General features: G+C 44.3%; 1 protein-coding gene across 1 annotated transcript in view; it reads right to left on the bottom strand.

Moving 5' to 3' along the window:
• Positions 1-11337, bottom strand: part of mical1 (microtubule associated monooxygenase, calponin and LIM domain containing 1) — a 30527-nt gene extending 19190 nt beyond the window's left edge. The window contains exon 1 of the mRNA XM_035657468.1: positions 11211-11337. The gene's annotated coding sequence lies outside the window, so the exon portion shown is untranslated. The remainder of the gene's footprint in view (positions 1-11210) is intronic.
• Between the last annotated feature and the right edge of the window lie 299 nt (positions 11338-11636).

The following is an 11636-nucleotide window of genomic DNA, read 5'->3' as shown; positions in this document are numbered from 1 at the left end:
CTGTTTTGCATGTTTTCTCTATGATGTAAAGATGAAATTTGATTTTGGTGGTATTGTGTGCAGCTAAAGTATGATTTATGGTAGCCATGCTTCACTCCCGTTCATGCCATGGACTGCTTTGAGATGTGGGAATCCCCCCAAAAATGCCCAGCTCCTCCACCACTCCCACGCCTCGTTGTTTCATAAAGCAGCTAGAAACCCATCTGGCATATGCCTTGTACCCAGAGGCCAGACAAGGCTGTCAGGAACAGCGCAGCCACCAAGAATTCATTGTCACACATTAATGATAATCTATATGATGAAGTAGAGATACACATTCCTCATTACAGTGAGTTGATGTTTATTCACGTCATAGGGAAGCTTATAAAACTTATGGGGCAGAAAAATGGAATCAGTCTTCTCCAGCTTTTTCTTGTATATTAGCTTATCATATCTTAATACATTATTAGGGTGTAGGCAGGGGGACCTCCAAACACACACCCAGTACATCACAACTAATCAAGGTCTTATATCTTTATACGCTACATTGGTTGTATATGAACTACAGCGATGCTCTCCTTAAGCTTTAAATATGCAGGGTCGGCCATAATATTTTTTTCACACAACTTGATCCACCTTTCAACACGTCTAATTTGGGTCACGCAGGCCGAAAAACAAATTCAGGAACTGCTAAGACGGTTGCAGCCACAACTTGCATGCGTGGAGATAGCAAACAGCGAGTATATTCAGAGCGAATGGGGAAACGAGAAATAATACACCATTTGATGTATAGGTGTCATTTATTCCCATGCATTAGCTGCTAGAGCAAACAGACTGTGGCTCTTCCTGGCATCAAGCGCTCTCCCTCTCCTCTCACACTGCGCATGCAGGCAGGAGGCAGTAGTTGCTATGTTTGTTACAAGAGATCGCTGCTGTTGTCTTTTGTCTTGCTGATAATAGTGATGAGTGGGTTCGAGAGGTTTGTTTAGGTCGGGGAAGGTGAAGTGCAAAATCATGAATGTTACTGCACCCTTCAATGCTGAAATCTAGGTAGCGACCTAGAGGAGAAGAAGCATGAAATCTCTCTTCCACGCTAATTAACATACTCACTTAGAGTTGCTCAACCCGCTTCTTCATCTATTCTACTCCCATCTCTACCGCCAACAAATAAGAAGGCGCGCACACCTCCACAAAGCCCCATCTTCCTCTATGAAGAACTAACATAATCATACTAGTTTATGATATTATTATTTTTGTTGTGTGCGTGCAGAAGAGCAGAAGTGTCTGATAAGCACACGCTTGGTGGTGTCCACGAGCCCACAAGTCAGGGCGCGAAGCGTTTGTCGTGCGTATTACTTGAAAGTAGAAGTGACACACACATACGAGTTTGCTTTCAACTTCACAATCTATAGATATAAATAAACCTGACCATAGGAATGTCTTCAAGGAGCAAAGGTACAGCGTGGTGTTTAAAAGGCGACATTGCAGGTCTAGGGTAATTAGGCTCACTCATTGGGCATTTATCACCTAGCTCTGGGTGTTGTATGTTCAGGGAACGCGCGCGAGGCCATCGGTTAATAAGCTTGAATTAGGCTAAGCGAAAGAAAGACGCAGCAAAGTGAAGAACTGTTCTTTGTTAGATCTTATCATATATAATATGCGTTTCTCCAACACTCTAACCACATTAAATTGTATTGACAAAATCAATACAACTAATTCTCTTGGAGTTTAGGTTTTCTAGCGTGGCATTGAGTTTAATAGAGAGGCGCGGTGACTGTGGGTATTTTCAAAAAGTGAGGATCGGGCGTGAGACATGTGTGTTCTGACCTTTTATGGGAGTGTACTTGTCAGACGAATTGGTTTTGTTACCCCTATTGTACCTATGCTTCACAATTGACTGATGTCTAAAAAGCTGCTTAATAATATATAACCATCTTAGAAGCATATTTCTTAAGATGCTAAATAGTTGTGTTAATTAGCATTAAGCAAAGTGATCGGGTATTGCAGGCACTGATGATATTTTGCGCTCAGTTGTATATAAACCTAGATATCATCTCCCATTGTTTCACTTCACAATTTATCCTGAGGGAGAGCATGAAAGTCTGGCTACCATAATCTCTATGGCAATACCTCCCCCCTCCATTTTATCTTTATATAACCCACCATAATGTTAAAGCTCATATTCTTCTTTCTTATCTTGTTTCACTGGATCAAGTTTCAACGCGAGAATGTTGCACCCCTGCTTGGTCGGTAGGTGAGTACATGGGTGTCATGCAAAAGTCAGGGATTTCGTCCCCTGGGGCCCCTTGGAGGGTAATGTACAAATATTTGCCAACCCATCCATGTTAAGGGAAAGGTATATTACAGTACATGTACCTGGTGCCACCTGCTGTGAAACAAAATCAACTGGAACTAGGTAGAAATTTACAGGAGAGTTGAGCTAAGGAGAAGGGGTTGGCGGCCTACCTACCACCAGGCAATCTCCACACCGTCCCAAGTTCAACATATTTCTTTCCCCCTCCTCTCCGCTTGACCAAAAGGCAGTTCTCAGCACGGTTCCCTCGGCGGATTGTTGCATGTGAAGTCTTCGATGGAACGAGGGCCACGTCTGCCGACCGGCATGCTCACGGCAAACTGGGAGGTCAGACAGTTATGCACCGTGGAGGAGGGAAGCGTCATTCATCGTCCCAGGGCATAGAGGCACAAATGCCTCTGTGTATCATACGTTTGCAATGCTGCCAGCAGCTACCTCTGCATCGCTGTCAGTCCGTAGAGACGAGAGCTGAGAGGTGAACATGATAGTCAGTAATTACCTTTCATCTGCTATTTTTGTCTTGTATGGTGGACATAGTCTGGTTTTATCTTTTGTAGATTTATCTGCATTTAGTCTAAAGGTCCAGGCTTCAGAGAAAGAAGAGTGTGATTTGACAAGTCTTCTCTCTTCTAGCATTGCTGTTACGAATCGAGTCTGGTGTGTGTTTCTTTTCGTTGTGGACTGACTGAGAAAAGCAGAACTTGTGCAGATAAGAATGCTACACTTTGTTCTGTGAATGAGGTGGTGATTGTTCTCACCTGTTTAATGACCACCGGTGCGTGTCAGCGAAGCTCTTCTTCTTCGGCAGTGCATGGAGAGAGATTAGTCGGTGTCCTTCTGTAGTACGACCAGTATATTTTCTCTCAAATTCTAATTACCTTGGATATGGAATATAATGGTAGTAGAGAGTCTCATGGTGCAGATAGCAAAGACAGTGAGCAGTCGAGTAGGAGTAGTGGGAGAATGGTAGAGGGGGAGAAGGCCAGACACCCAAACATTTTCCTAATTTAAGAAGTCGTTGAGTTGTGCGGTATTATTCATTAGCTTGTTTGCTTTAGGCTTTTCTTAATATGTTTTATACTGGAGGGCAGTGGTAGCCACGAGGAGAGACATCATGGATGACGTTAAAAGAAGAATTCAAAAAAGTCGTTCAACTAAGGTATGCGATCGGAGAGTTATAAACGTGAAGCCACTCCCATGGGTGCGAAAGTGCAGTGCGTGCAGAAGTGGGAAAGGGTGGTCCCTTTTTCTCTATATATGCTTTAATGCTGCCACAGGACCACCCATCTTTTAAATCTAATGCTATTCGTGTTAAGTGAGAGATGATTTACAGCCCTTGCTCTTTCACTCAACTTCACATTAAACCCACCTGATCATGTGAATCATTTCTTATTTTTCCAACTGCCATTTAGGGCTGACATTCAGTGGGAGGGCCAGGCAGACAGGGAGGAACAAGGGTGTTGATGGATGAAAATGGAAGAAGGGAAGCGACTGCGGGATGTGTGCTTTTATTAAGACAATGTTCTAGCGTTTAGGTGACCTTCTACTCAATAATTCATGTTCTCACTTAGTGCAAGGCCCAGCAACAAAACTTAAATTAATCATGAGCATATCCTCTTTCGTTGCGTTTAATGTTTAGCAGCAGGACAGCTGGGTTCACTGTAATAATCAAGATGTCCTTCACATCCACCTGAAACACACTTGCACAGTACACGAGTCATATGGATTCCTACGCCGTCTTGGCGCAGAGACGAGGTCGTTGGAAAAGAGTTGGCCTGGGTATGTAAGATGCGCGCCACACGCTGGATCTCGTGCTGCCTTGGACTCAGCAGCCGGTTCTGTTGATGAAAGTTGGCTGGTGGAATGACCGAATAGGCCAGCTTGCCTCTCAGTCCCTTGTAAAGCCTGATAGTTTGGGAAAGAAGAAAAGAACAACTGGCCTGAATGAAGAAGGCGGTACACTTGAATACGGCTGCGTTGAGGAAGTTTGTTTTTGTGTAACAGCCGGCCTTGCAACATTTTTCTTGTGGCCAGCCCTATGCCGCAGTGGAGACAGAAGTGAATTAAGAGTACATGTCATTTGTTTTTCTCACCATCAGGGACAAACCTGCCTCCTCCAGCAGAGATTGAATTGACATCAAACTGGAAAGCTGCAAGCAGGATGGTAGACGCGCAGCTGCCAGCTTTCGCCCATCAACCTGTCACACACCACATCAATACTTTCATTGTTCCTTGCCCGAGCAGCCTGGGTTCGATGGAGATAACTGGTTAGTGGCGGATACATACCCGCTGACTTGTTTATAACTATTTTTTGCATTGTTTCATACCACAACACACACGCCTCGCGACCACCACACCAAACCTGACTGTGTAGAGTTCCGTAACCCTTACTTTGTATTGCGATAATAACGTAGTTTGAGATTACCAGGTGATACTAGGTTGGTGAGATTGTAAAATAATACCAGTAATATATCATCTCCGCGCAGCTTCAAGCAATCAAAGCCATGAAACACCAACACTATCCCACATAGAGTGAACCACCACCACGGAGAGAAGAGCGAGGAGAGAAGAACACAACATTATAATAGAAACCAAACTCGCAGATGACCCGAAAATGCTCGAGAAAAAACACAGGCGTATGATGAGAAGATAAGTCTACACTAAGCAAAATATAGTATGTGACAAATGAACAATACCACACCAACAGATAACTAAAAAATCCAATATAACAGTCAGTAGCATGGCACACACCAAGATAAAAGTCAAGCCACGGCTGACAAACAAACTAAGGGTTAACCATTTCGGATTACTGAACTAAGCTATAGCTATCAGCTATTCCCAGAGCCCAATATAACCTATCTATCGATACCGTACGACCCAAACTCACATACTCGATCACCCACAGCCTTCTACTTCTTGCATGGACTCAAAACCTCTCACCGATCGTAATGTACTTGATACACGATTCAACCAAAATCCCTAAAAATCTCGGTTCGATCTCGGCTAACCAGCCGCTTCTTCAAATTAGAAAAAGCACCTACCACCTTCACTGTAACAGAAAGGATAGTAGTCTCAAGACGACAAGCTACAGAAACACGGCCACACCAAGAACAGACAAGACCACACAAGTCGTTCTTCTCTAGGCGTCATACACCAGTGAGTTCTCTGCGACTCTGCGGCGCACACAACAGCAAACACCTAAAGACTGACGTCAGCAAAAACCAGCGAAAACCCGCCTGAGCACTTATTCGTGATCTGCTGGTGCGTGTTCGGGGACATTCCGGATCAAACAAAGAAGAGTAAACAAATAATACATAGACGCAACACCAAAACCCCAGATCTAGTACTCAGCTGCACATCGCTTTAACTCGGTAAAGCTCAAGCTCATCTGTACTCACAACTTCCACATGAGCACAGATATCTTTTATCAATTTATATATACAAAACACATGTAGTCTTCATGGCAGCTCTCACTATAAACCAAGGCCTGTCAGAACACCTAATCTGGCAACTCCCAGTAATCTCAGAACACAGCAATGCATTCCAATACAAGACTTGCGAAACTCCCCATCTATGCACTGAAGGCTCCAGATCAATGGCTGATGTTCTTCTAGAGCGTGTCACCTTCAATCACACATGATAACAGCACATCAGTCATTTGACCTCCACATCCTATTCCGTACATCACTTTCATATTTCTCTAGCTCCCCCCTCTCCCCCCCCTCCTACTCCACGACCCAACACAACCCCCGCCACTCACACTATAAAAAAAACTACGAAACATGTTGAACTAGATATAATTCTGAAAAATTTGTCCACTGAAGAGCATGCACTCCACTCGGAGCCCACTACAGCACTCTCTCATCTCCGCGCAGCCTCAAACTGCAACACTCACCACAGAACACCACACGCATAGCCGAAGAGACTGGAAGAACCCGGGTCAACAACACCCTATATATCGGCCGCAGAAACAGCACATCAATTCTCTCAGCTACAGCTGCATAGAAGAATCCCCCGCACACCCTATCAGATTACAAGACACCAGAGTGCAAAACACATATTATTCACGTAACCGAATGTCCTCCGGACTACCGAGCCCCACAGTCACATACGGCGACGCTAGATCGAACCTGATTGCTATCTACGGGCCAGATCCAGGTGCTCTGCAGCATCCTGCTAAACTGCACCCGGAGATATCATGTTCCTGCCTGTATATAACGTCCCTCATATAGCTCTTCAAGTCACACACACCACCTAGAGCCACCCAGCAGGGACAGTTTCGATGGCTGTCTCAGGCCACATGGGCCCAGCACCTAGATCATTAAGGCATCTGACCATAGAGAGGCGGGGCGAAATCAGACAACACAAGCTCAGGCTGAATGGATGATGAGCATTGAAACTGCCAATCAACAAGATGTGGACTGACACCCTATCAAAACGATACATACTAAATGTATTCCTGCAATTATCTGAGTAGGCAAGCTCAGGCGCAAATTCTAACCACGAAGTTGAAACAAACATCTAGCCTACATGCGCTTGTGGGAGACTTTCCTTAGTAACCCCTACAAAGTAACTTCAAACATAAGGTCAACCTTCCTAACAGTATCGCGCGCAGTACACCATTACCACGCCTGTATAGTATAAGAATCAATGAGATTGTTTAAATTGTAACCAGAACCCGTATTTATTTCCCTCACCTTCACATTTACGACCCCGTAACAATAGTTGTATTGCATTTTCATTGTCACCGAACCTATATTATTTTTAAACTATCATATATATACTTAAATCAGTCATCTAATTACTGATTGACACAACACTGCACCATGCGGCAAGGTCTTCTAGATACTTTGTCACCACGAACTTCACAGACCAACCTTCCACATCCCTATCTCAAACCATAAGTCACTGAGTACACTTCGGTTTTTCGTGGCTATTGATCCTCCTTACTCATTGCTGACAAATCAAGAGCTAGGCATGACCCTATTTGTCTCGTACACCTTCGCCTCCATCAGGCTTGGCCTCTACCCACGCTAAGCTTCAGTACTTATCCTAACAATCTGGCATCGATAAGAACGACTACCTAGAAACTCCCTTAAGGGAAATTTGACAATGCTTGGCTGCTGCAGAACTACGCAGTCTATAACGTACGATACGCGTCAACTTAACACTATACAAGTCTGAGCTAATAATTACAAACAGGCTTCATAATGTTAGCATGATTGACAGCGTTTCGCAAGACGTTCATGTGGCTCCGCCATACAGCTACCGGAAGGATGCGACTGTTGATCTGACCATCACGACCTGCTCCCTTTTTTTCACGAGGCGCTTCATTAGGTTTAAGCTGTGAAGAAAGGGACGGTTCTCCTACATTCATGCGGTATTAGAACTGCGCCACAGTGAGATGCACGTAGTAACTGGCATGCTTTATACCTGATTTAGAAATTTACTGTCCGGGTACTACAAAGGGTTACAACAGTCCAGTTGTGTGCATTCCAACTAATAGAGGTCGGTTCCAGATCTTCTACCCTCTCGACACTAAGGGGAAAAGAATCTCAACATCCTCATGGTATCAACACTCTAAAACCTCTAATGAAGTCCAAAAGGCTTTACGAAAAATAGTATGTGAGCATGTCCTCACGTTCACTTACATCTGGATCGCATGTATCATACATTGGCAATCCTTCCTTGCTGTCACGTCCCTGCGGCACTACCAATCCTACTCTACAGTTACTAGCTGCTAATGCCACAAACTGCCTTCTAAAGTGAAAAAACCCCACACCACGACTGTGACACACACGCCTCCAAGCCGTTGTGCACTGCTACAGTTACTGTAAATCAGCGAAGGGCGTTTACATCAGCATTTAAATGGTAACCATAACTATAAAACCGCAATAATAAAGGCAATGTCTCATACAGAAATACATCCATAACTCGCACATTATCACTACATGACAGATCAATACTAACCACGTAAGGGCTTGCATCTGTGTATATCTAGGATCTCCGCTGAACAAAACGACCAGAAGCGTAGAGATGGTAAAAACTTCCGGCTGCTCTCCACACCTCGTCCATCATGAAATCAAGCCCAGCCCCTCCAGCCAGCTCTTTGTTCACCAACAGCCACAAAAGACTGTGAGGATATTCAATTTACTACAAACCAGTCAGACGAGAACAAAAACGCAGACATTATCTCACCATTCCGCCGCGAGGGAAGTCCTCGGATAACAACTAAAAACCATCATCGCACATTGAAATAATATGTTGCAGCGTTCAAGTACACACAAAGTACGATATAAGAATCGGATAAATTTACATATAAGTGTAGATGGTTGCGCGATCGGAGGTGTTCGCAAGATGGGGAAACCACAGAAATTCTGGTAACAACGTAGTGACGAGCCCATCCAAAGTATGTTCCTAATACCAGATAGCTTCCCATACAAATGGCACACTAACACTTAACATACAAGCAATGTCAGATATATAAAGGGAGGACACCAATCGTGTAACAGGCAAACACAAATAAATCTACATATGTAAATCAACCAAAGTCTCCACAACTCACCAATCTTAATTCGTCAACAATTAATTATAAAGGTGGGTTTATTCCCTGAACACTAGGGTGACCACCAGACAAGCTGCTAATCTTTTTGATTAAATAGGTATATAAAATAAGCATTGATACAAGAATATACTGTATGCAGGTGATAGTTTATCAGTTGTTCCAGGTTAAAATGACATATTTCTTTGTATAGTTATTACTCATGCCTCACTTTCTCCTTGCCTTATCCTTTTTTGTGTGTTGGGTTGGGTTCTTATCGTGACAATACATGAACATATTCAGCATACAAACTCTCCTTCTGAGCTCCTTTCTGCAGCCCTTCCTCCACCTGAGATCGTCTGACTTTCTCTCCTTTTATTTTAAAACCCTCTTATCAGAGTTCATGATCCACTTTTTTCTACCACGCGGTGAGTGTGCATAGATCTCCTGCTTGTTTTGGGAACCCTGTATATCAGGAATATCTGGCATTTGCTTTTTAAACTGTTGTTCAGGAACCAGCATTCCTCCTTCGCATGGTTGAACCAACCGATGTCTGCCAGATATATTTATTGAGAATAAGAAATGTCACCGTGACAACAGCGGACAGCATGACAAAAGGAGTGAGGCGAGCTCTAATTAAACAATCTTCCATGTTTTAAAAGATACTAGATCTTCCACTCTGATGCAATATCATCCTTATCAATCTGTGCGATTGTTTGATTGGCCGACAGGGGAGGCCCAGTATGATTACAGGAGGCTGTCGGGGTGAGTGAAAGAGCATTAGCTCACAGGCCGAATACCAAACCCAGCCTATATTTTGTCTGCGGGGGAGGCAATTTCTTGAAGAGTTTAAACGTATTCAAGAGGGAATCATGTGCGACGATGCCATGATTGATGCGCTTCCCCTAGTATTATCATTGTAGTGTGGACACCAATCTAAGATGCTAAGATACATGAAGCTTGGCCCCCTTTGCCCCGAGACATGTACGGGTTGCGAGTTAGCCTATGTCGTGTAATGATTTAAGATTGCAGCCGAGTAAAGTCCTCCCAACAGCTTGCGAGTGGAGCCAATGTGTTCTACCAGAGACAAGATACCACAAACCCAACCAAGAAATAAGCATGCCCTGGCTGGAAGCACCCAACCCTGTCAAAGTAAAAAGAACTAACTCAGGGCATGGATCGAAATGTGGCACAACTTTTAACTTAATCCCCGGCGACGCGAGGCCTCGCTTGTTTATTAATACCCTTGTCTGTGTAAGAGAATGCCGAAAAAATGCCACAGCAGCATTAGAACAAAACAGAAAAGTTTCTACGTGGGTTAGAAGCACCTTCTGTGGGAGCAGCCGCGCTGCGGGCCCATAGATATATAGTTTAATAGGGTGCGTCAGGCTGTAGTTATATGGCGATGCGAGTGCTGTGGGCAAAGGTAGCAGAACACAGCAGAGCAAACACATCGAGCACACAGAGCGACAGGCGACACGAAGTCAACCCCTTCATTCTGACTTGTGTTAAGCAATTTTTGCTTAATAAACGAGGTGCAAGCTCTTAACGCAGGCAATCTGCTGAGGACAAGATCACGGCAGCACACGCCACAACCACGGGATGAAGGTGAATTGACCTGATTCCCATCGGAGCCAGTGGATTGATTGATTAAACCACCGGTTGAAAGTTACATGTGTAAGCTGTGCGCGCGAGTGTGTCTGGCAAACGCTGTGTGATCTCCAGCCTGGCAGCTTTTGTATAAGGGCCACACAGGACGGAAATGAGCAAGCACAGAGGAAAGCCAGGGGAAAAAGCGTGGGGTAGGTTGGGTGTTCCGCGGATACTTATTTGTAGCTCCCACAGACATCCCACCCGTCTAGTATTGATACATATTCCAAAAACATAAGAGTTGACACATATAAAAGGAACAGATAAATGGCAAGAGGAAGGTAGGTGGCAACTGAGCGGTTTCTGCTGTGCCAGAGCAGGTTTCATCACAACATTGATACCCAAAGCGCAGGAGCAAAGCCAGATTGAAAAGAACCACTCGTGCTCGCTACATGGGAGCAGACACACTAGGCACCACTGAAAAATTACGGGCTTAAAGGTGAGCTAGAAGACACCAGCTCATTCATTCATTCATTCATTCATGCATTTTACAGGGGAAGGCGGACTAGCCAAACGGACACACTGAATGTCAGCAACACAGCAGCAAGCCAACACCAAAAAAAAAAAAAACCCCACCGACAAACTTTTAAACTCACCACAGAACTCAGAAAATAACAGAAGAGCCTCCCCACACAATGAAAACAAAGGCGCGGTACACAAAACCTTTCATTTCAAGTCAAACATCAGCAGTGTTGAATGGTGAAATACGTCCTGAAGTGACATTACCAGCAGTTGTGCTGGAAGCGACTATCCGTCGGACTGCTTCCTGGCCGTCGTTTCCATGTTGTGTTTGTTTCCTTTGTTTACAGGTGAAGAGTGCGCGCGAGCTCACCTGCGCCCATCGCCCACACTGCACGAGCGCAGACTCTTCCGGGACTTTCTGGTGAGGCTACCGAAATACAAATACAGCGCGAGCGATACGCGCACGTGACGGAGTAGGTGAGGTGATATGTGTCCCGAGGGCATCGCGTCTGATCGTATTATAATGAAATACATACATGATAACAAGGTGATACAACAGTGTTAATGGGCTTTTCGAGCTGTTCACAATAATAGGAATAAACACACTTTTGGTATTTGTACTATTTCTGTTGTGTGCTTCTTTATATTTGCACATTTCAGAGGAAAATACTGTATTTTTTTTTATTTTTT

This window comes from Morone saxatilis, unplaced genomic scaffold (genome assembly GCF_004916995.1).
Source record: "Morone saxatilis isolate NCDOM2014 unplaced genomic scaffold, NCSU_SB_2.0 Contig15, whole genome shotgun sequence".
Lineage (NCBI taxonomy): Eukaryota > Metazoa > Chordata > Actinopteri > Moronidae > Morone > Morone saxatilis.
This window is presented reverse-complemented; position numbering and strand designations above follow the sequence as displayed.